Genomic DNA, 21144 nt, shown 5'->3' on the forward strand with positions numbered 1-21144 from the left:
TTCAGCCGTGTGGTTCCCACCCCTGCCAAAGATCAGAACCTCCTGGCAGCTTTGGGCAGCACCTATTCCTTGGGGAGAGCAACTGGTTCTCAGCTGGTGACTGACCGGGTGAGGTGACCGACACAGCCCTTCCTAACCGTTTGTGATGGGCCTGGCAGGGGTGTTTCAGCCGGGCCTTAATGCCCAGGTGGGACTCAGGCAGGCAAGCAGAAGGAACAGCCTGGGAAGAGGCCTGGCCACAGGAGCACGTGGGCCTCAATCAGGGAGTTGTGAGTGCCTGGCAGGGCGGGGCAGGGGTAAGGGTGACGGGAGGAGGGGAGCAGGTAAACAAGTGGCCCAGGTGGCTCGCTGAGGCTCAGGAAGCTCTGGATGGAGCTTGGGCTCAGCCAAGAAAGTGGATGGCAGGGCAACCTCCCAATAAGAAGGCAGGGGCGGGGCAGTCTCCCCAGTAAGAAGGCGGAGGGCGGGGCAGCCTCCCCAGCAAGAAGGCGGAGGGCGGGGCAGCCTCCCCAGCAAGAAGGCGGAGGGCGGGGCAGCCTCCCCAGCAAGAAGGCGGAGGGGGAGGACACCCTCCCCAGTAAGAAGGTGGAGCGGGGAAAGCCTCCCCAGTAAGAAGGTGGAGGGTGGGACAGCCTCCCTTTCAGGGGAACCACCTGTAGCCCAAGAGGGGAAAGGGGCAGGGTCTGCAGCCAGGCCCAGCCTTCAGGCCTTCAGGGCTGAGGTGGAGGTTCCAACAGAGAAGGGGCCTCAGCCCCGGAGGAAGTTTGTTGGGGCCTCAGCCCCGGAGGGAATCCTGGACGTTGCTGAGCGACCCACTATGGCCAGCCCCGGGGAGGTGGCGCTATGCACGGCTCACTCTTTCCCTGCTGGCTGCAGCCTTGTGTCCCAGTGATCCGGTGATCCAGTGACCCCAGGCAGAGTGCTTCTGAGCTTCGGGACTTCTGCCTCCTGTGAGGCCTGTGGAAGGCCCCCGATCCCAGACACATGGCCAGTGAGTGAGCTCCCATGAAGATGAGCTTGTGGCCTCCATGCTCTGTGGATGCCCTGCTGGCACCAGCGTCCCTGGCTGTTTCCATGGCCAGCGGAGGGCAGGTGAGGGGCTGAGGGCCCTCTTTCTGAGGAGCAGTGGGGAGTGGGGTGGAGTGGAGAAGAGGGGTGGGTGGGGGTGCAGTCGCTGGGGGTCCCGTCCCTGAAGGCTGTGCGCTGGCCAGCAGGCTAGGAGAACAAGTGCCAGAGATGAGGGAACTGTGTGGAAGGGAGACTTCCCCATCGCTGGGCACTCGACTGACCCTCGCCTTGGGGAAGCTGCGGAAGAGTCCCTTGTAGGGGTAGGGGGTGGTGAGGAGGGTGGAGGAGTTGGAGCTGCCCCCTTGGACCCTAAAACATGTTCCTGGAGGGCCTGCCTCTCTCAGGACAACGCCATCTGTGCTCCCACCTCGCCAGCCTGGCTGCACCCCGGGGGGCTCGGTGGGACCTCTCGGGCGTGCTGAAGTCACGCCCCTTGCCCTGTCCAGATGGGCCTGGGCCGACTCCATCCGCAGCAGGCAAGGACAATGGCCCCTGTTGTCGGCCAGTCGCCCTCGGCCACATTCTCCAGGGACCTAGTGACCCTGAACAGGATGGTGAAGAGGTCCCCGCTGACTCAGCGAGATGTCCACTCGCTAATGAAGGGCCGTTGGAAAGGGCGTTGACCTTGGTCAGCAGGCTGGGCTCTCCATCCAGGGGTCACTGCAAGGACACACAGGAGACAGTGATGCCACGCCCGCCCCCACCCGAAACACTTGCCAGCAGCTCAGCGGACAACTGTCCGGCGGTCAGCCTACACCAAGACCCCACTTGTGGGGCAGAGCCCCGATGGACAACCAGGTTCAGAGGTTTAAAGCAGGTGCCAGCCCTGCTGCCAAGTAAAATGGCAACAACCACACGGCACCATCCAAGCCCTGACTGAAGGAAGCCCCAGGTGCAGTGGAATGGTAGATGGTCCCTAATCCAGCATGGAGATCAAGAAAGGCTGCCTGGAGGAGGGGATATGGAGCCAGGTCTTGAAGGATGGGTAGCACTGGCCAGAAATCACTGAAGGAGAAGAGGGAGCTAGACAGGAAACAGCACTGGCGGCGGTTTTTGGGCGGAGAGATGGAACTCTTTTGCGTAACTGGAGCATGGGCTGCCAAGAGGAGGGAGGCTGGAAGTGAGCGAGGTGGTGGGAGGTGCCGTGGGGATGAGACAAGGAGAGGGGCGTCAAATTTGTTAGAAACACCCCCTGTGACTGCAGCAGGCTGGCAAAGGCGTGGCTGGATAATGCCCTAGATTGAGAGAAGTCCAGGGGGGCTCAGGCTCCACAGAGTGCTGAGCAAAGTCACGCTGACTTTGCAGAAACCCCACGGGAGGCTATTCCACCTCGAGCAAAGGCCCGGAGGCCAGAAAGCAAGGCCCATGTGGGAGTGGTGACAGGCCAGAGAGCAGGAAGCGTAAAGGGGGAGGAGGACCTTAGAGGGAAGGCTGGACGGGGCCAGGCCGAAATGATGTGGGCTGGAGAAGGTGGTTCCAGCACGGGCCCAGCTTCAGCTAAGCGAGGGAGGCCAGAGGGGCGCGATGAGGGTTTGGGGTTGCAGATGTGAGAATGTGTGGCAGCAGACATGGTGCTGTGACTGCTGGCCTGCGTCAGGACCAGGGCCCAGTGCTCATGGCAGGCAGAACCCACACACCCTCCCGTGTTGTTCCATGGTGGTCAACACTGTTCCATTCGGCACCACCAAGGTGCCCCACAGCAACAGAAGGAAGGAGCTGTGCTCCTCCACAGGGACTCATCACCGGGGAGCTGTGGAACGCAGGCTCATGGCTCTCCCTCTCCAGCCTGAATCCCTCTCCTATAAAATGGGGCTATTATCTGCCCTGCTGCCCTCCCAGGATTGTTTGGATCCACTTGTAAGGGTATAAAAAAGCCCCTGTGCTGCCCAGCACTGAACATGGTGAAAAGCAGTCTCCACGGTGATATGACGGCACTTCCTTCCGCAGGAAAGTCTGAGCTCTCTTTAAACACAGGAGCTCCACTTACAAAACCTGACAACCTACAGGTCAAAATTAAACCTCAACAAAGTTCAAAGAATGATTTTCATACGGAGTGTATTCTCTGACCACAAGGTGATTCATTTAGGAGGTAACATAAAAAGAAGATTAAAATGCACATCCATATAGGTTTAGAAGATTGACACATGCTCCTAAATAACCTGTGGGTTAAAGAGAAGATTGCAATGGAAATTACAAATGATTTAGTCCTGAATGGAAAAAAAACGGGGGTGGGGGGCATTATACAGCAGTTTTCTTGGTTATAGCAAATTCGTTTTTAGAGGTATGTTTGTAAACTCTGCATTGATTACAAAAATAAGAAAACTTACAAATAAATAAGGTACAATCTTAACTAAAAATAGAAAACTGACAATAATTCTAAAGAACATAGAAGAAAAGAAGTAAAGCTATGAGAAGAAATGGATTAAACAGAAAATGAAGAAAAATATAAATTATCAACAAAAGCAAAATTCTGCCCTCAGAGAAAATAAAATAGAAAAATTTCTAGTAAGACTAATCAAGAAAAAAGTGCTATCAACAAATCACATTAGGAATAAAGAAGGAAGCAGAAGAGATTTAGAAGAATTGTTAAAGGATACTGCAGTCAACTTTATACCAATATATTTTAAATTTCAGTGTAATGAACATTTTTCCTGAAGAAACATTATTTACTAAAAATAACTCAAGTTGAAATAGAAGACACAAACAAAGCAATAACCAGTGAAAAAATAGAATTGATTAGCAAACATTTATACACCCAAAGAAAACAAACAAAAGTCACCAAACCCGGGTAGTATTACAGCAAGAGCCAGCAAATCTTCAAGAGACAAATGATCCCTACTATATACACACTATTGCAGAGAATAAGGGAAAAAAATGGGAAACTAACCAATTCATTTTATGAAAATAGTGTAATCTAATGACTAAAGTTAAATGATCGTTTATGAAAAGAAAATATGACGCCAATTTCAACTCTAAACATAGATTTTAAAAATCTTAGGGGAAAGTCTGGCAAATCAAATATTGCTGCATATTAAAATAATGACAGCTCATTTTAGTTTACCTCCGAAAGTCAAGGAGAGTACTTATTTCAAAAATTTAGGAATAGGCTGGATGCAGTGTCTCACACCTGTAATCCCAGCACTTTGGGAGGCCGAGGTGGGTGGATCACTTGAGGCCCGGAGTTCGAGACCAGCCTGGCGAACATGATGAAATCCCGTCTCTACTAAAAAAATACAAAAATTAGGCTGGGCGTGGTGGCTCGCCCCTGTAATCCCAGCACTTTGGAAGGCTGAGGTGGGTGGATCACGAGGTCAGTAGTTCAAAACCAACCTGGCCAAGATGGTGAAACCATGTCTCCACTAAAAATTAGCCGGGTATGTTAGCAGGTGCCTGTAATCTCAGCTACTTGGGAGGCTGAGGCAGAGAATCGCTTGAACCCAGGAGGCAGAGGTTGCAGTGAGCTGAGATCACGTTACTGCACTCCAGCCAGGGCTATAGAGTGAGACTGTCTCAAAAAAAAAAAAAAAAAAAAAAGTTAGCCGGGTGTGGTGGCACGCGCCTGTAGTCCCATCTACACAGGAGGCTGAGGCATAAGAATCGTTTGAACCCAGGAGCGAAGATTGCAGTGAGCAGAGATGGCACCCCTGCATTCCAGCATGGGTGATAGAGCAAGGCTCCATCTTAAAAAAAAAAAATTAGGAATAAACAATGACACATTAAGAGAGAAGATGAGAGAATCCAACTTTATCATCTTAATAGAAACTAAAAAAAGCATTCAATAGAATTCAGCATTTATTCAAGATTGAGTTTTTCAAATTCTTAGTAAACTATGAATAGCATGAAGTTTTCTTATTTGGATACATTTAGACAAGGTAGACAGATGCTAAGCTGCTCAACAAAGGGCCACCAAACAGAGTGGCTGAGATGGAAATGGAGTTTGTGACCAAAGGGACACCAAAGCCGGGTGGCTGGGATGGGAGTGGAGTTTGTGTCTGTGAGATGTAACAGTGCAGAGGAGGTGGGAGGCAGAGGCACTGGAGACACAGATGCCTCCTATCGTGATGTTTTACACGTTCTAGAATGTTGTCCTCATCCACAGAGTCAAAGTGCATTCACTATTATCATTTCCACAGAAAGACAAAGAGGAAACGTGATATATAATTTGCACACATCACTTCTCCCATGACTATTAATGAGAACCTAGTCATGCGGACATACCAGGCTAAAAGGGAAGTGGAAATGTACTTTTCACCTAGGTAGACACGTGTCTGCCTACAATCCAAAGGAGATCTATTACTGAAATAAAAATAAATAAGGGAGAAAGCATAAGAAGGGTCCATTTGCAGGCTCTGCTACACCGGATAAAGAGTGTCTATCTAAAATATAGAGTAAACGTTATACTTAATTATTAAAGTTTAAAAGTATTCGCACTAAAGTCAGGATCGAGACAAGGATGCATTCCTCGTCACTATGTTCAACATTGTACTTGTAGATTTAGACAATAAAATAGGACAAAGAAAAATTCAAGGATGCAAACGTTGAAAAAGTCTATGATTGTCCATGTAGAAAATCTAAAATAATCTATGGACAAACTGGCATAAGTAGTATAAATATAAAACAGGTATAACTAATAACTAGTAAGTTTGCTGGATACAAAAGCAATAGAATTTATACATGCCACTAATCATCAATAGTAAAATAGAGAAAAGATTTCCAATCATAAAGGCAATCAAGACTTTAATATTTAGAGCTGTGTGATATGTTTACTGGGAAAAATTATGAAATATACCATATTCATGGATAGGAAGACTCAATATCAGAAACACATCAGTTTTTCCTAAATTAGTCTTTAGAGTCAATGTACTTTGAATCAAAAATTCTAATAGAGTTTTCCTCATAGGACATGGAAAGCTAATATAAAAGAATAATGGGAGAAAAAATGACCAGAATAACATAAATTTTTAGAACATAAAAATATATAAAGGATTACTTTAAAATTAATTTGGGAAGACTTCAGAAAAAGGAAAGTTATAAGGAATAAAGACGGTCATTACATAATGATAAAAAATTCAGTTCACCAAGAAGACATAACCATTTTTAATATTTATGCACCTAATAAGAAAACATCAAACTATATTGAGGCAGTAACTGATAGAGCTGCCCAGTGAAACAGATAAGTCTGCTATCATAGTTGGAGACCTTAACACACCTCTATCAGAAATGGATAGATCCAGCAAGTAGAAAATCAGTAAGGACAAAGTTGAACTCAACAACACTATCGATCAACTGGATATAATTAACATTTATAGACTACGTCATCCAACAGCAAATTACACATTCTTCTCAAGCTCTCATGGAACAACTGCCAAGATAGATGACATTCTGGGGCATCAAACACACCTTAACAAACTGAAAGCATAGAAATCTCACAATATCTGCTCTCAGACCACAATTAAATTAAATCAGAAATCAATAACGAAAAGATGCCTAGAAAATTTTAAATTACTTAAATATTAAACAAAACACTTCTAAATAACACATGGGTCAAAGAATAAATCTCAAGAGAAATTTAAAAATATTTCCAATTAAATGAAAATGAAATACAACTTATAAAAATTTGTTGGATGAAGGAAAAGCAGTGCTCAGAGGGAAATTTATAGCTTTGAATACATATATTAGAAAATAACAAAGGTCTAAAATCAATAATCTAAGCTTCTACCTTATGAAACTAGAAAAAGAAGAGCAAATTAATTCCAAAATAAGAAGAAATAATAAAAATTAGAGCAGAAATCAATGAAATTGAAAACAGAAGATCAACAGAGAAAAATCGATGAAACCAGAAGCTTGTTCTATGAAATATCAACAAATCAATAAGCCTCTAGCCAGGCTAAGAAAAAAAGAGGACAACAATTGCTAATATCAAAAATGAAAGAGAGGATATCACTACAGATCTCATGGACACGAAAGGGATGTTACAGAAATACTATGAACAACTCTATGCTCACAAATTTGATAATCTAGATGAAATGGGCCAATTCCTTGAAAGTCACAATCTGCCAAAGCTCATGCAAGAACAAATAGGCAATTTAAACAGGCTTGTATCTATTAAATAAATTGAATTAATACTTAATAACCTTCCAAAAGAGAAAGCCCAGATGGGTTCATTAGTAAATTTTACTAAACATTGAAGAAATAAATTATACTAATTCTTTACAATCTCTGTTAGAAGATAAAAGCAAAGAAAACACACTTATCTCATTCTCTGAAGCCAGCATTTCCCTAATACCAAAACCAGACAAAAACATTACAAGAGGCTGGGCACGGTGGCTCATGCTTGTAATCCTAGCACTTTGGAAGGTTGAGGCAGCTGGATTGCTTGAGCCCAGCAGTTCAAGACCAGCTTGGGCAATGTAGTGAGACCCTGTCATGGTGGCATGAGCCTGTAGTCCCAGCTACTCCGGTGGCTGAGATGAGAGGATCACTTGAGCTTGGGAGGCAGAGGTTGCAGTGAGCAGTAATCATGCCACTGCACTCCAGCCTGGGCAATAGAGCAAGACTCTGTCTCAAAACAAAATAAAACAAACAATGACATTACAAGAAAAGAAAACTACAGAACAATATGTGTCATGATCATAAACGCAAAAAGTAACGAAATATTAGCACATAGAAATCAACAATGTATAAAAAAGAATTATACACCACATGATTTATCCCAGGTATTTGAGGCTGGTTCAACTTTCAAAAATCAATTCATATAATACATTGCATCAATAGGCTAAAGAAGAAAAATCACGATTATATCAGTAGACACAGAAAAAGCATTTGACAAACTCCAACATGCATTCATGATAAAAACTCTCAGTAAACTAAGAATAGAGAGGAACTTTCTCAACTTGATAAAGAATGTCTACAAAAATCTTATAATTAACTTCATACTTCATGATGAGAAATTCTAAACTTTCCCACTAAGGTCAGGAACAAGGTAAGGATGTCCTCTCTCACCACTGCTTTTCAACATCATACTGGAAGTCCTGGCTGATGCAGTAAGACAAGAAGAGGAAACAAAACATATACAGAGTGGGAATGAAGCAATAAAACTGTCTTTGTTCACAGTTGACATTATTGTTTATGCAAAAAAATCCAAAAGAATCTACAAAAAATACCCCTAGAACTAATAAGTAACTATAGCAAGATTGTGGGATACAAGGTTCTTACACAAAATTCAGTCGCTTTCCTATACAGCAGCAGTGAACAGTGGAATTCAAAATTTAAAACATGATAAACACAATACTATTCACATTAGCACCCCCCCAAAATGAAATGCTTAAGTATACACTTAACAAGATATGTATAAGATCTATAAAAAGAAAATACAAACTGATAAAAAAAATCAAAGAAAAACTAAGTAAATGAAGATATATTCCACATTCAGGGATAAAAAGACTTAATATTATCAAGATGTCCATTCTTCCTCACTTGATCTATAGACTCAGTGCAATCCCAATCAAAATTCCAGCAAGCTACTTTATGAGTGTCAACAAACTAATTTTAAAGTTTATATGGAGAGGCAGAAAACTCGGAATAGCCAACACAATATTGAAGAACAAAGTTAGAAGACCAACACTACTTGACTTCAAGACTTACCATAAAGAAAACTATAGTAATCAAGACAGTGTGGTATTGGCAAAAGAGAAGACAAATAGATCAACATAACAGAATAATGGGCCCTGAAATAGACCCATATAGTCAATTGATTTTTGACAAAGAAAGGTTGGCAATAGAATGGGGCAAAGATAGTCTTTTCAACAAATGGTGCCAGAATGACTGAATATCCACATGCAAAAAGAAGAAAAAGAAATGAATCTAGACACAGATCTTATATAGTTCACAAAGATGTAACTCAAAATGAATCATAGACCTAAATATAATACTCAAAACTATAAAATCCTAAAAGATAATATAGGGGAAAATCTAAACAATCTTGAGTTTGGTAATGACTTTTTAGATACAATTCCAAAGGCAGGATCCAGGAAAGAATTGATGAGCTGGGCTTCATTAAAATTGAAATATTTCTGTTCCATGAAGGCACTGTTAAGAGAATGAAAAGGCAAGCCATAGACTGGAAGAAAATGTTTACAAAAGACATACATGATAAAGGATATTATCCAAAATGTACAAAGAACTCTCAAAAGTTAACAGTAAGAAAACAAACCCAACTAAAAAATGGGCCAAAAACCTTAACAGATGTATTACCAAAGAAGATATACAGATGGCAAATAAGCATAAAAAAGATGAACCACATCATATGTTATTAAGAAATTACAAATTAAAACAGCAATGAGACACCATTATACACCTAGTAGAATGGCCCAAATCCAGACTACTGACATCATTAAATGCTGGCAAGGATGTGGAGAAACAGGAACTCCCATTCTTGGGTGGTGGGAATGCCAAATGATATGCCTGCTTTGGAAGACAGCCTAGTGATTTCTTACAACACTAAACATACTCTTACCAAAGATCCAGAAATTGTTCCCTTTGGTATTTATTTAACCAAGGGAGTTGAAAAATTATATCCATACAAAAACCTACTTATGAACATTTAGAGCAGTATTACTCATAACTGCCAAAAACTGGAAAAAGAAAACCAAGATATCCTTCAGTAACTGATTGGATAAATACATCATAAAACTCCTAGGCAATGAAATATTATCCAACACTAAAAAGATATGAGCTATCAAGCCATAAACAGACATGGAGGAAACTTAAATGTGCATTACTAAGTGAAAGAAGCACATCTGGAAAAAGTGCATATTATATGACCCCAACCATGTGGCATTCTGAAAAAGGCAAAACTATGGAGATGATTAACAAAAATCACTGGCTAACACGGTGAAATCCCGTCTCTACTAAAAATACAAAAAATTAGCCGGGTGCGGTGACGGGCGCCTGTAGTCCCAGCTACTCCAGAGGCTGAGGCAGGAGAATGGCGTGAACCCAGGGGGCAGAGCTTGCAGTGAGCTGAGATTGCACCACTGGACTCCAGCCTGGGCAACAGAGTGAGACTCCGTTTCAAAAAAAAAAAAAAATCAGTGGCTACCAGGGATTCAGGGAGAGGGAAACATAACAGGTGAAGTACAGAGGAGTGTCAGGCAGTTACACTATACTGTATGACAGTAAAATGGAGACACCTGTCCTTGTACCTTTGTGTAAACCCATAGAACCCACAACACCCATACTGAACTCTCATGCAAACTCCGCAATTTGAGTCCTAACAGTGTGTCTGTAGAGACTCACCAGTTGTGAGGAGTGTCCCACCCTGGTAGGGATGTTGGTACAGAGGAGGGCTATGCATGTGTCAGAACAGGGGGGGAAATGGGAAATCCCTGTACATATCTTCTGCCCAATTGTGCTGTGAACCTAAAGCTATTCTGAAAAATAAAGCCTACTAATTTAAAATTACAATAATTAGGAAAGTGTGTGAGTGGGTCATGAAGAGACAGAAAGACAAAGGGAGCCGACCAGGAAGCATGGAAACAACACGTAGGAGTGTGGGAATTCCATTTTCGACGGAAACAGCAACACGAATCGGCACCAAGAGGACAGACCAGCCCCTCGCGGCGCTGGGACAGTCGGTTTTCCACAAGGAAAAAGAGGAAGTTAAATCCCTACCTCCCTGTACAGAAAAATCAATTCCAGATGGATTAAAGACATAGATGTGAAAAGAACTACAAAACTTTTAGGAAAAAATATACAATAATATTTGTGTGACCCCAGAGTAGGAAGGAATTTCTAAACACAATGCCAAAATATGCACACTGTGAAGGGAAATATTGGTCCCGAGACTTCATGAAGATCCATGCCGTCTCTTTAGGCCTTGGCTTGCAGTGGCCACGCTGTGACTTCTGCTGTGTTCTATTGGCCGAAGCAAGTCATGGGCCTCTGAGGCACAGGGCTGGCACCAACCCCACCCTGAAGAATCACCTGGCTAAGCTGCAGCTACAAAGAAGGGGGGAGGACTTGGTCACTATCGCCACCAATCTTCCATACCACAGCCTGGTAGTCAGGGAAGACCATGGAGAGGAGCCCTATTTGAGCAAGATGATGGAGAAAGTACAGAAGTCTGGGGGAAAATTAGGAAAAAAGAATAACTCAGTGAGGTGTGACCCAAGGAGGGGGGTCTGGGCGTCCCCACTGAAGCAGAAGGAGATTCATTGCAACTCTTTCCAAAGTGACTGACGTTGGAAACCTTTGAAAATGCATGTGTTTGGTCCAGGAGGTCCAGCAAGTATCTGCCTGTCTCCCTCCCACTCTGGTCCCCCAGAACCTGGCACGTGGGGCACAGGGAGTAGTTTGAGAAGGGGACAGAGAGCCGGTGCCAGCTGGCACCCAGGCTGGCCAGAAGAACACCAGTGGGCACTGGGAGGGAAGCCCAAGCATGGTAACCATAGTCAAGAGAAGCCCGCAGGGAGCCACCTGTCACCTTTGACCAGTTGGTCTGCAGAGATGAGCTTCCTAGAATGAAACACAAGTGGGGATTTATCTCCAGAGCTTTGAGGACGGAGCATTCATTAATCATTCCCTGCAGTGGCTCCGCTGGGCACAGGGGCACATCTGGCCCAGATTCAGGTCTGACTTTCCTGCAGAGTCCTCCCTGGACTCAGGGGAGATGTGGGAGGTATGCAGGGGTGTCAGGGGCACTCTGGGGTGCAAAGTCTTTGGTCCCAGATATCCAAAGGGCTTTTCAGAGTCAGCCAAGGAGCTGATGTGCTGCAGAGGGCCAGGCTGACCGCAGAGCAGTGGGCGTTCTCATCTTCAAAGACTCTGCCGGGGTCTTAGAGGTTAATTTGGGGGGACTGCAGTGTTTTTGATGATGCCTTTTTCTTGTCCCTGCAGCTTCCACACCAAATCTCTCTGAACCCTCAGACTAGGGACTAGGACGTCAGTCTTGATGCCCGCCCAGGTTCCCCTACCCCCATCCAATGTCCCACCAGGCACCAAGCCCTCCAGAACCACCTTTCCTGTCTGTCCACCCCCCCAGGTCCACTGCCACTGCCTGGCAGGACTAACACTCCAGCCTATCTGGATCCCCAAGGACCTCTTTGTGGTCACCTGTCCCAGACTCACCCCCGCCTCTCCCTGAGCTGACGGAGAGCTCACAACAGAGTAGGATCAGTTCCTTCCCTGCAGACAAAACCCCACAGGCTCACCATTGCCTCTGGACAAAGTTTTCTTCTGAACCAGAAAGTCAAGGCTCTTGTAGACTCCTGACCACATCCTCTGTCTCAAGGGGGCCTGAGGCTGAGCCCCCTAGGTCCCTGAGGGCCACACCAGCTACTCCTTCCGGTTCCTCTGTTTTCACTGCCCCCAGGACCTTGTGCATCTAGCAATTTTCACTTTAATCTTTGTGAATCTCTGAAGTGACACCACCTCCAGGAAGCCTTCCTAGAGGCACCAAGCAGAGTTGACATCCTGCCTTTGTGCTGTAACTGGCAACAAGACAACCTCTGATTGAGGACGAACAGCTCCCCTGAGCCATGTGCTCTCTGACGGCAGGACGATGTCTGATCCGTTTCCATGGTCCGATCCGGTTCCATGGGGATGGACTAAAGGCTTATCCTAAAAGAACCCACCAAAAGCTGGTGAAACAGAGATCAACCCGGAGCCTGGCTTGGCTCTGACAACCTCCACACAAGCCCAGTGGCCTTGGCCATTGAACAGAGAAGGCGAGGCATGGCGGCTGCTCTCCCTGGGCACATCAGAGCTTTGTAGCTCAGGAAGCTGCTCCAGCCTCTGGCCTGACAGATCTGGACTGAGCCTGCTGAGGGCTGGATGGAGCTCAGCTCGAAGGCCATAGAGGGTGGATGAACTGGCAGGGCCTCGGTGTCCCCTGGGCGAAATCCCTCACATCACAGGAGAGGAGGCAACAAGCCACACCGCAGGGGTATCCCTTGCTGAGCCCAGAACTTTCCTCTGCCTCCAGGGTAAATTCAGAGTCACCCGCCCCCACCTGCCACCTTAAAATCACCCCCTCTTCCTGTCTCTGTCTGCCCCTCCCCATGAGCCAGAGCCCTGAGAACTGAGGCCCAGGGGAGAACAGTGACCAGCCCCATCACAAGCCGGATGGGCTCACCAGAGCGCGGGCTGGGGGCCGGGAGGATGCGGATCTGGGACAAGAGAAAGGGCGCAGGAAGGGAAAATGAGGAAGCGAAGGGCCTGGGTTGGAGGGAGGCTGTCACAGAGAGGGAGGGGCTCCCACCAGCTCTGCCCAACCCTCCCTCCTCAAGGCCTGCATCCAGTGGGCGGGGCCTTTTTAGAGGTCCTTTCCTCCTCCTGTCACCCCTGCCAGGCAGACGTGGACACACCACCCACCCATCTGGCAGGCAAGGCACAGGCCGGGGAGGTTTACACACCCCAGGACCCCAGCGCAGGACAGGAGACCCCATCCACCCTCTCTCTGCCCCTTAGTTTCAGCATTTGTGGAATGGAACTGCGGCAGCCCCTCTTGCCGGGAGTCTGAAGGATGATGCCACCGCACTGCCTTGGGTTTTTGGAGGCCAGGACTCTCCCACACGGTAACTCTAATCATGACACCACCCATGCCCTGCCCTGCCCCTGGCCCACCACTAATTGAGTTTTTCCAGAGGCCTTGAAGTGTTTTTTGAGCATTGCCCACTAAGTCACAGGTGATGAGCTGTGATATTTCAGCCACACATTCCTGGCACCCCCTAGCCGGGGCATGAGCATGTTCCTTACGGCTCAGTCCTGTCCGGGGCTCCATTAAACCGAGCTTACAATTAAGGAAATGTGATAGGAAAATTAGCTGATGTGTGAAACCGGAGCCTCGGTACAGTTACAAACGACAATGTCTTCCCAGCCCTGATTAGCCGCTCAGCCTGACATGAGGCTAAGCTAAAGAACGCCAGATTAATCCAGATGGACAATTAGGACGCGCTCTTCTCCGGCGTCGAGCCTGTTGCTAAATTTCTGCTGTGGCTCCCTGCCAGGAAGGTATTGTGTTCTGAGACTAAAATACTTTTCATTTTTTCTACAATTTCTGCTTAAAAAGTTCCAAATGTTCAGCCATATGATGTGAAACTTAACTTCAAGAAAATCCTAGGGGGGTTGACGGTGGGGAAAATATGGGGGTCTGATCCCCTGACCCCACGCCGGGGGAGGATACGGTTTCAAGCCTTTCTTCTGGCCCCACTCCTCTCTCCTAGCCCTAAGGAGACAAGTGAGCCAGGTCCTCCAGGAAGACGGGAGCGCCTCTGGTGAAGGCAGAATCCACCAAGGCCCCCATCCTGCAAACTCCTTCCCAGTGTGTGGGTTTTCAAGGGCCGTGCGGCAAAGTCCGGAAGCCCAGGCACCTGGGTTCCAAGTTCTGCCTCTGTCAGCCTCGGTGTCCTGGGCTTCCGCAGCTCAAATTAAATTCCATCAATACTCCTGCAGGTTACTCTTCTAGAAGCACAGTCACCTCATTTAAATGTCTCAAAAGCCTCATGTGGGAGAGCTCTTACCTCCACCTTACAGATGGGCACACTGAGGCCCACAGGGCTTAATAACTTGACGAGACAAGCGAGTGGTGGAGGCCGAATTCCAGCCCTGGTGATGTGAATCTCACGGTTTGATTGATCAGGTGTCTACAAGTGTCAGCTTGGTATGAGGGGCTGCCCCAAACCCCTCTAGCTGGGACGGGTGACTTTCTGTTATGAGAGTGTTGGCTCCTTCATCTGAGATCTATACAGGGGAGGAGAGAAGGGGAATGGCCTCAATGCCTTGGTCCTTGAGGTTCTGCCTCTCGTAGTCCCTCTAGGACTGTGCAGTCACCTCTGCACCTCCAGTCCCAGGCCCAGCACCAGGCATGGAGAAGCTCAAGGCACAGCCGTCAAGCTGTCTAAAATTAATCACATGGGGCCATGGCAAGTGATCTATAAAGATGTGCATAGTGCATGGTTGGGTTTTAAAGCCCGAGCAGGGCCTAGTAGTAGGGTATCCACTCTGTAGATGATACAGGAATTAGGTAGACACAGGAAACTCAGATTGTGAGGCCTCATCAATTACTGCACGCCTAAGGATTACCAATCGTATCGATTGGGATCAATTACTGTTCCTAACACAGAGCCTAGCCCAGAGGAGGCAAGTAAATGAATGAATGAATGAATGAAGCCCTCCGGAGCCCACAGCCAGGAGCCTGCAGGGGCTGAGGCTGCCTTCTTTACCTCGGGGTCCACCGTGGCTGGGTGAGCAGCCTGGAGCAGGTGCAGAGTGGTTCTGATTTCCTTTGCAATCTGTCTCTGTGGCTTCCTTTTGTGAGCTGCACAGGAGGCAGCATCTGTAATATCAACCAGGCAAGAGAAGGGATGATGGGACGTGACCGAACCATGAGGCTCCCCCAACAGGGACTCCCAGCCTGAGGGTCCCAAACTCCAAGGACAAGCCAGAGAAGCAGAAGCAGCCCCAGGCAGCATGTGGTCTTGACTGTCTCCTGAAGCATCCCAACCCCAGGCACAGTTGCCAACCTACCTCCCCAGGAAAGAGGCACGTCACCTCGCCACAGCAGAACACCGGAGGCTCGGGAGCCTTCGGGACGACATAAAGGAGGAAGCAGGACTTGAACTCCCAGCCCCGGGCCCAGGAGCTCAGATGGGCCGAGGTGTGCAGGTGGCCCCTGGCTGGGTGTGAATGCAGTTCCTTTTCCTCGGAGACTCCTCCCGCAGGCTTCTGCCCAGGGCACTTCCCAAAGCATGAGCTTCTGGCTAGACACAGGCCCCCCAAGCTTTTCCCCACCCCCATCAGGGCAGTCTCCTCTCTGCTTTTCATAGCAGTCGGAGGCCCCAGGGACTCCGTGGACTAGCGGCTCCTCTTCCACGAAGGCTCCAGGCCGCCAGTCAGCAGATCATTCAGGCTGCAGCCAGGCTCTTCCCTTCAACGTCGCTCCCACTAATTCAGACCAGGCCCGAGCTGCTGAACTCTACCTAGGGCGCCTCAAGGAGTCACGGATGCAATGCATCAAATGAGGAGCACGTTTCCAGCGCTTGGCCCCTGACAGACACATGGAATTCTAGACTCTCTCGGGTGGGAAAGATCTTAAAAGGCATCCTATCCAGCCACCCCCATCCACCACCACTGCTGCCATCCAGAGCCGGGAGCTCCCCACACGACCAAGAAAATTGAACACAACATCCAGCCTCTTACACACCTCCAGGGACGGAGAGCTCACTACTTCACTGAGTGACCTGCTCTTTCTGCCATCAGCTTCATCCTTCCTGAAATTCATGTGAAACAGCCGCTTCCCCTTGCAGTCCCCAGTGCTGACCTCAGGACTGTGCAGGGCATGTGAGCCCCTCTTCCCAGAGACAGTGTTCTCAGGGTCTGATCCCCTCTCTTTCAGGTGTCACAGCTCAGTTTCTGCCATGACCTCACACTGTGTCCTGGGACCACCTCAGGCACTATCTAATTACCTTAATGTAAGGTACCCAGAAGAGTCAGTGAACTGCCCCTGAGTGGGGACAATAGCCCCATGCACTTCTGAACCTGACCCAACTGTGGGGCGGCTCTTCATACTGGCCCTTCTGGCACTAGATGCCACACCCGTGGGGTCTCACTGAAGCCTCATACTGAAGCTGTTATTCCCATCATACAGGTGAGGAAACGGAGGCTCAGAAAGGTCATGTGATTCACCCAAGTCCACATAGCCATCTGTGACAGACCCAGGTCTGCCAGCTCCTCTGAACCGAAGGCTGAATGGGCTGCTGCTACCATGCTCAGGAGACAGGCCGTCCCCGCTACAGCAGCTGCTGTGACCCCAACTGCCTACAGGCTGGAGCTGCACCCTTCAGCCCGGGGCCTGTGTGGCTGGTAGGCCCTTCTCTGCTGCGTGCAGGGCAGGCAGCCAGAAGTGCCCAGGGAATGAATGGCCCGTCCACCCAGAAGCAGGTGGGAGCCGGATAAACACCCCAGCGCCCACACCACTGGGTGTAACTCTCGAGCCCCTGTTCTACGCAGTGCCCCACATCTTCCCGACGGGATGAAGCTCCAGGTGCTTGCTGTGGAAGCACCTCTGACTCTAAGCCACCCACTGCTTCCTTTCCCTCCTTCCCACCCGTGTTTCCTGGGATCACCTCAAAAATAAGTCCTCATCTCCGTGTCTGCACCTGGGGACCCAAACTAAGACATCAAGCAGCTGAGATTGGAATCCTCGGAAGTATTGGAGTCCTCTGAAGATCGCCCCGGACTTCCTATTCTAAACGCCTGTGGGGTGTTTTTGTTTGTGTGTTTCTGTTTGCGTTTGGACTCTGATACTCAGAAAACACTTTGGGGTCTTCCTCAACTTCTGGAAATGCACATAAATGTACCAAAACCAGTTTGGGGTTGGATGTGATGACATGGCTAATGGGAAGCCTGCATTGGAGGCAGCGAATTCCAGGGTGCTCCGCAAGGTGACGTTAAAGCAATAATGAGGTAACAGCCGTGGCATGGTCCGGCCTGGACATTCGTGTCTGTGACTCACTTTATCCTGCAAAAATCAAGTCCAGGATGTGCCCCGGTTTTGGGTTTGAGCTCTTTCACTCCCTGGGACTAGACACAGAAAGGCCTGGGGCAGCGCCCTGCTTCTAGAAGCTCCAGGACCCAGCGTTGGGAAACGGCAGTGGCGTTGTGAGCACTGGAGGGCGGGAAGGGGGTCTAGTCCAAGGCCATGTGGCCTCCCCAAGCCTCCGTTTCCCAGTAGGATTCCCGGAGGGCTATGGCGCAAAGCCCCTGCAGCACCTGGCACCTGGTGTGTACTCAGCAGACAGTGGTGACCGTCAGGAGCTGCGCAGAGAAGCAGACCGGGACCTGGAGCTAAAGAGGCCTTCGGAGATGAGCCGGGAAAGCCCAGGGAGCAGTCATGGATTGCACAAACGAGGCTGGACTGGAAGATGCTGGAGCCCACGTGAAGCTCTGGCTCTCTTCTGTTAGAATGTGGCCTCGGCTCCCACTAGTGGGGTGGTTTGGGGTCATGCAGCAGAGGTCTGGGACGGATCAGGAAAAGCCGCTTCACACACGTCTGCTCTGCCATTGCCCTCGTGCCGCGGACAGAGCTAACCAGCCAGGTACCGCAGCTCTTGATGCCAACCATTCACCGACTCCACGGCCAGAAGCACCTACTATGTGCCTACTATGCACCAGGCACCGTGCCCACGCAGGCCCAGCCAGCGCCCTGTCCTGTCCTCTCAGCCAACACTTCCCCGGGCGCATCTGCCAGAAAGGATTAAGAAGTTGCCTTAGGACGCCTGGCTTTGTTTGGGAAATGTCCCCCAGCTGAGAAGGAGAGGCCGGAGAAGGGAAGAATGACCAATTATACGCTGTGCTGTCTCCAGATGAAAGGGTCTTTTTGTGGCCCTCCTCCATCTCCTGTTTGGGCTGTCAACAGCAATTTGACGAGGAATGTTGCTCGGCCTGACCTGTTTTTTCAAGATGGTAACCTATATTGTGTATCATCTCAGCCCTGGAGATCACCAGCCGGCACCCTCCTCAGCACAGTTCCCCCAGTTGAACTTCACCTTTAAAACCAGGAAAATTGATTGGAAAAAAATTCAGGGAAATCTCCCACTAATGATATTTTGAGTTCAGGAACAAGGGGGTGGGGGGGAAGTTAAAGTGGCTTTAATCTGATTCTCAACATGGATTTCAGTGGTGAATGGTCAATTGTTACTAAATTCTAATTGGTTCTGGGTCACTCCCTTTGAAATAGTGGCTGTGTTCTGTTCATTTTTTCAATTAAATCTTAACAATTCACATCTGACAAAACTCAAAAATCTTGTCAAAAATTGTTCGGATTTGTATAGTAAGAATGTGCAAGAAGCAACGTGGAGCTTGGACTGGGGGAAACTTTCATACGGAGGAACAGTTTAAGAGCTAATTACGAGAACGCCGATTTATTGTTTACTGACTCGCTTCCTTAGAGTACAGAGAACAAACCTTTCTCATCAACTTGCAAAAACTATTTTGGAGGAAATCGAAGTGACCACAAATGGCTTTGCCTAAGCAATGATTGTTCTCTGGATGGAGAAATTCAAACCCTTTTCACGTCTCATCTCTCATTGTGAGAAAGTTTTATTTTATTTCCCAAGTGAAACAGGAGACCACTTCATGGAGAAAAAAACAAGGGCTTTGCAACCAGCCGACTCGGGTTCAAAGCGGGCCTCTGCCACCGAAAAGCTGGGCGATAACTTCCCTGCCGGGACACTGTCTGAGCCTCAGTTTTCTCACCTGTGAAATGGGGGCAATGTTTTCTAGATTTGTGATCATGAGTCAGTGCTGTGTGACACCTGAGGTGCTCCATAAACCGAAGGTGGCACTTAGATTATAGAAGGGCTATGGCTTGGTCCTAGGCTTTGTTTTATCTCTGAGGACACTCCAGAGGAGAGAGGGCCATGACTATCCCAGCATCACACAGCCAATCAGTTCTGGAGCCAGAAAGAGAAGCCAATCCTTTTTCTCTCAAAGCTGCTTCCGGAAGGTTTCTGGGTGACATTTCAGAACGTGTGCGTGGCTGTCTGGAGCTCACACCTGGCTTCTCAGAGTGTGGTCGCTGGGCCAGCTGCCTGATATCACCTGGGAGCTTGTTAGAATGCAGACTTTCAGGCCCCAGTCCAGGCCCTGAATCGGCGTTATCACAGGCGCCCAGCAGGATCCCGGGCTCTGGAGGGTTGTAGGCGTGCTGGTTTGTGGCATTTCATCAGCCTCTGAGGACCTGAACACTAGAGCCGCTGCCACGTCCACGACGGCCCTGTATGCCCTCCAATCTCACAGCCAGGCCTGCTCCTCGTGCGGGACGGAGAAGGCCACGGGGATGCTGGTGAAGAGGACTAGCAAGGAGGACCCCGGGCTGTGCAGCATCCCTGAGGGACACGCAGCCACAGGGGCGTCCTCCACGACATCGTCTACCCGTGGTCCTTGGTGGCAGCCTGCCCTGCTTAGCGCCTCTATGCGTTACTACCCTGACCCTATAACGCAGCACCCCTATCACCCACATTGTCCAGCCCCGCCCTGCAGCTCCTGGCTACTTTCCTCTCCACATTGTCCACATCTCTTTGTCCGAGGGGGTGCCAAGGAAATGAACACCCCCTCCCAGCGGCCCTCAGCCAGCACCCAGCCCCACTGCGGGATCACTCAGGAGGAGTGCCTGGAGAGATGGGGTGGCCCCCGGGGGATAACTGGCTGACCCCTCCCTTCCCTACTTCGCCTCCCCCTCCCCTGCTGGGGGCCCTGCATCTCCTAAACCAATTCTTTGCATGCAGCCCCTGTCTCCGTCCCTGCTTTTGGGACAGGCGCCGGTCAGGTAAGTCCTTATGTCCCACCAAGGCATAAGGCTGCAGGCGCCAGAGCGGTCAGGGAGCGGCCCAGCCAGATCTGTGTGAAACCTCGGAGCTGGTGGCCTCGCTGGGATGAATGCGGGGCCGGACAGGCATGGGGAGGATGAGGCAGGGAGACGGGGTAGGGGCGGGGCCAGGACATGACATGGGTGCACTGGAAGGGTGTTGGGGCTGGAACAGGCAGGACCTGGGAGTCGGGTGTGGAGAGATGGGAAGGGGTGGGTTCCCCAGTCCACTCTGCATGGTTGATCCTGACTCTCCATCCAGTTCTAGGCTAGGTTTTGGTCTCACCGCCTCCAGAGAGCCCTCCCTCACTGCTCCACCACGGCCCCCAAGAGCACAACCACCCTGCTCACGTTGGTCAACAGAGCCCCCTCCCACCGGGGCCTGCCTGAGCTCAGCACAGCCCAGGGGTTCCCACGTCACTCCTCCAAAGAGGTGCAAGCCCTGGTCACCCAGATGTGGAGCCATCATGGTTCATTAACCAGAATCCAGAGGTTCAGGGGCCAACCTGGGCCCTCCTGGGATGAGCTGCCTGGCCTCTCTGGTCTTGGTACCCTCACATCCCCCGTGGGAATGAGGCTCCTCTCCCAGAGACTCAAGATATGAGTGCCAGCGTTCCCAGGACAGCACCTCAGACCCAGAGCTGGGATCCCACCCACTGACCCCAGAGCAGAGGCTCCTGCAAGGGAGAGTCACCAGGAAGCAGCTGTGC

The 21144-nt window shown here is 49.0% G+C and overlaps 1 protein-coding gene across 3 annotated transcripts in view; it reads left to right on the forward strand.

The window, feature by feature from the left end:
- LRPAP1 (LDL receptor related protein associated protein 1) overlaps nt 1-21144 on the forward strand; it is a 768843-nt gene that overhangs the window by 254758 nt on the left and 492941 nt on the right. Inside the window, exon 1 of one of the 3 annotated variants that reach the window (XM_050792157.1) lies at nt 2325-2328. The exons of the other annotated variants lie outside the window; for them this stretch is intronic. The gene's annotated coding sequence lies outside the window, so the exon portion shown is untranslated. Of the gene's footprint in view, nt 1-2324; nt 2329-21144 lie in introns of those variants that run through there. 3 annotated transcript variants of the gene reach the window in all.

The sequence above is a fragment of the Macaca thibetana genome, chromosome 5, assembly GCF_024542745.1.
Source record: "Macaca thibetana thibetana isolate TM-01 chromosome 5, ASM2454274v1, whole genome shotgun sequence".
In the NCBI taxonomy this organism is placed as follows: Eukaryota; Metazoa; Chordata; class Mammalia; order Primates; family Cercopithecidae; genus Macaca; species Macaca thibetana.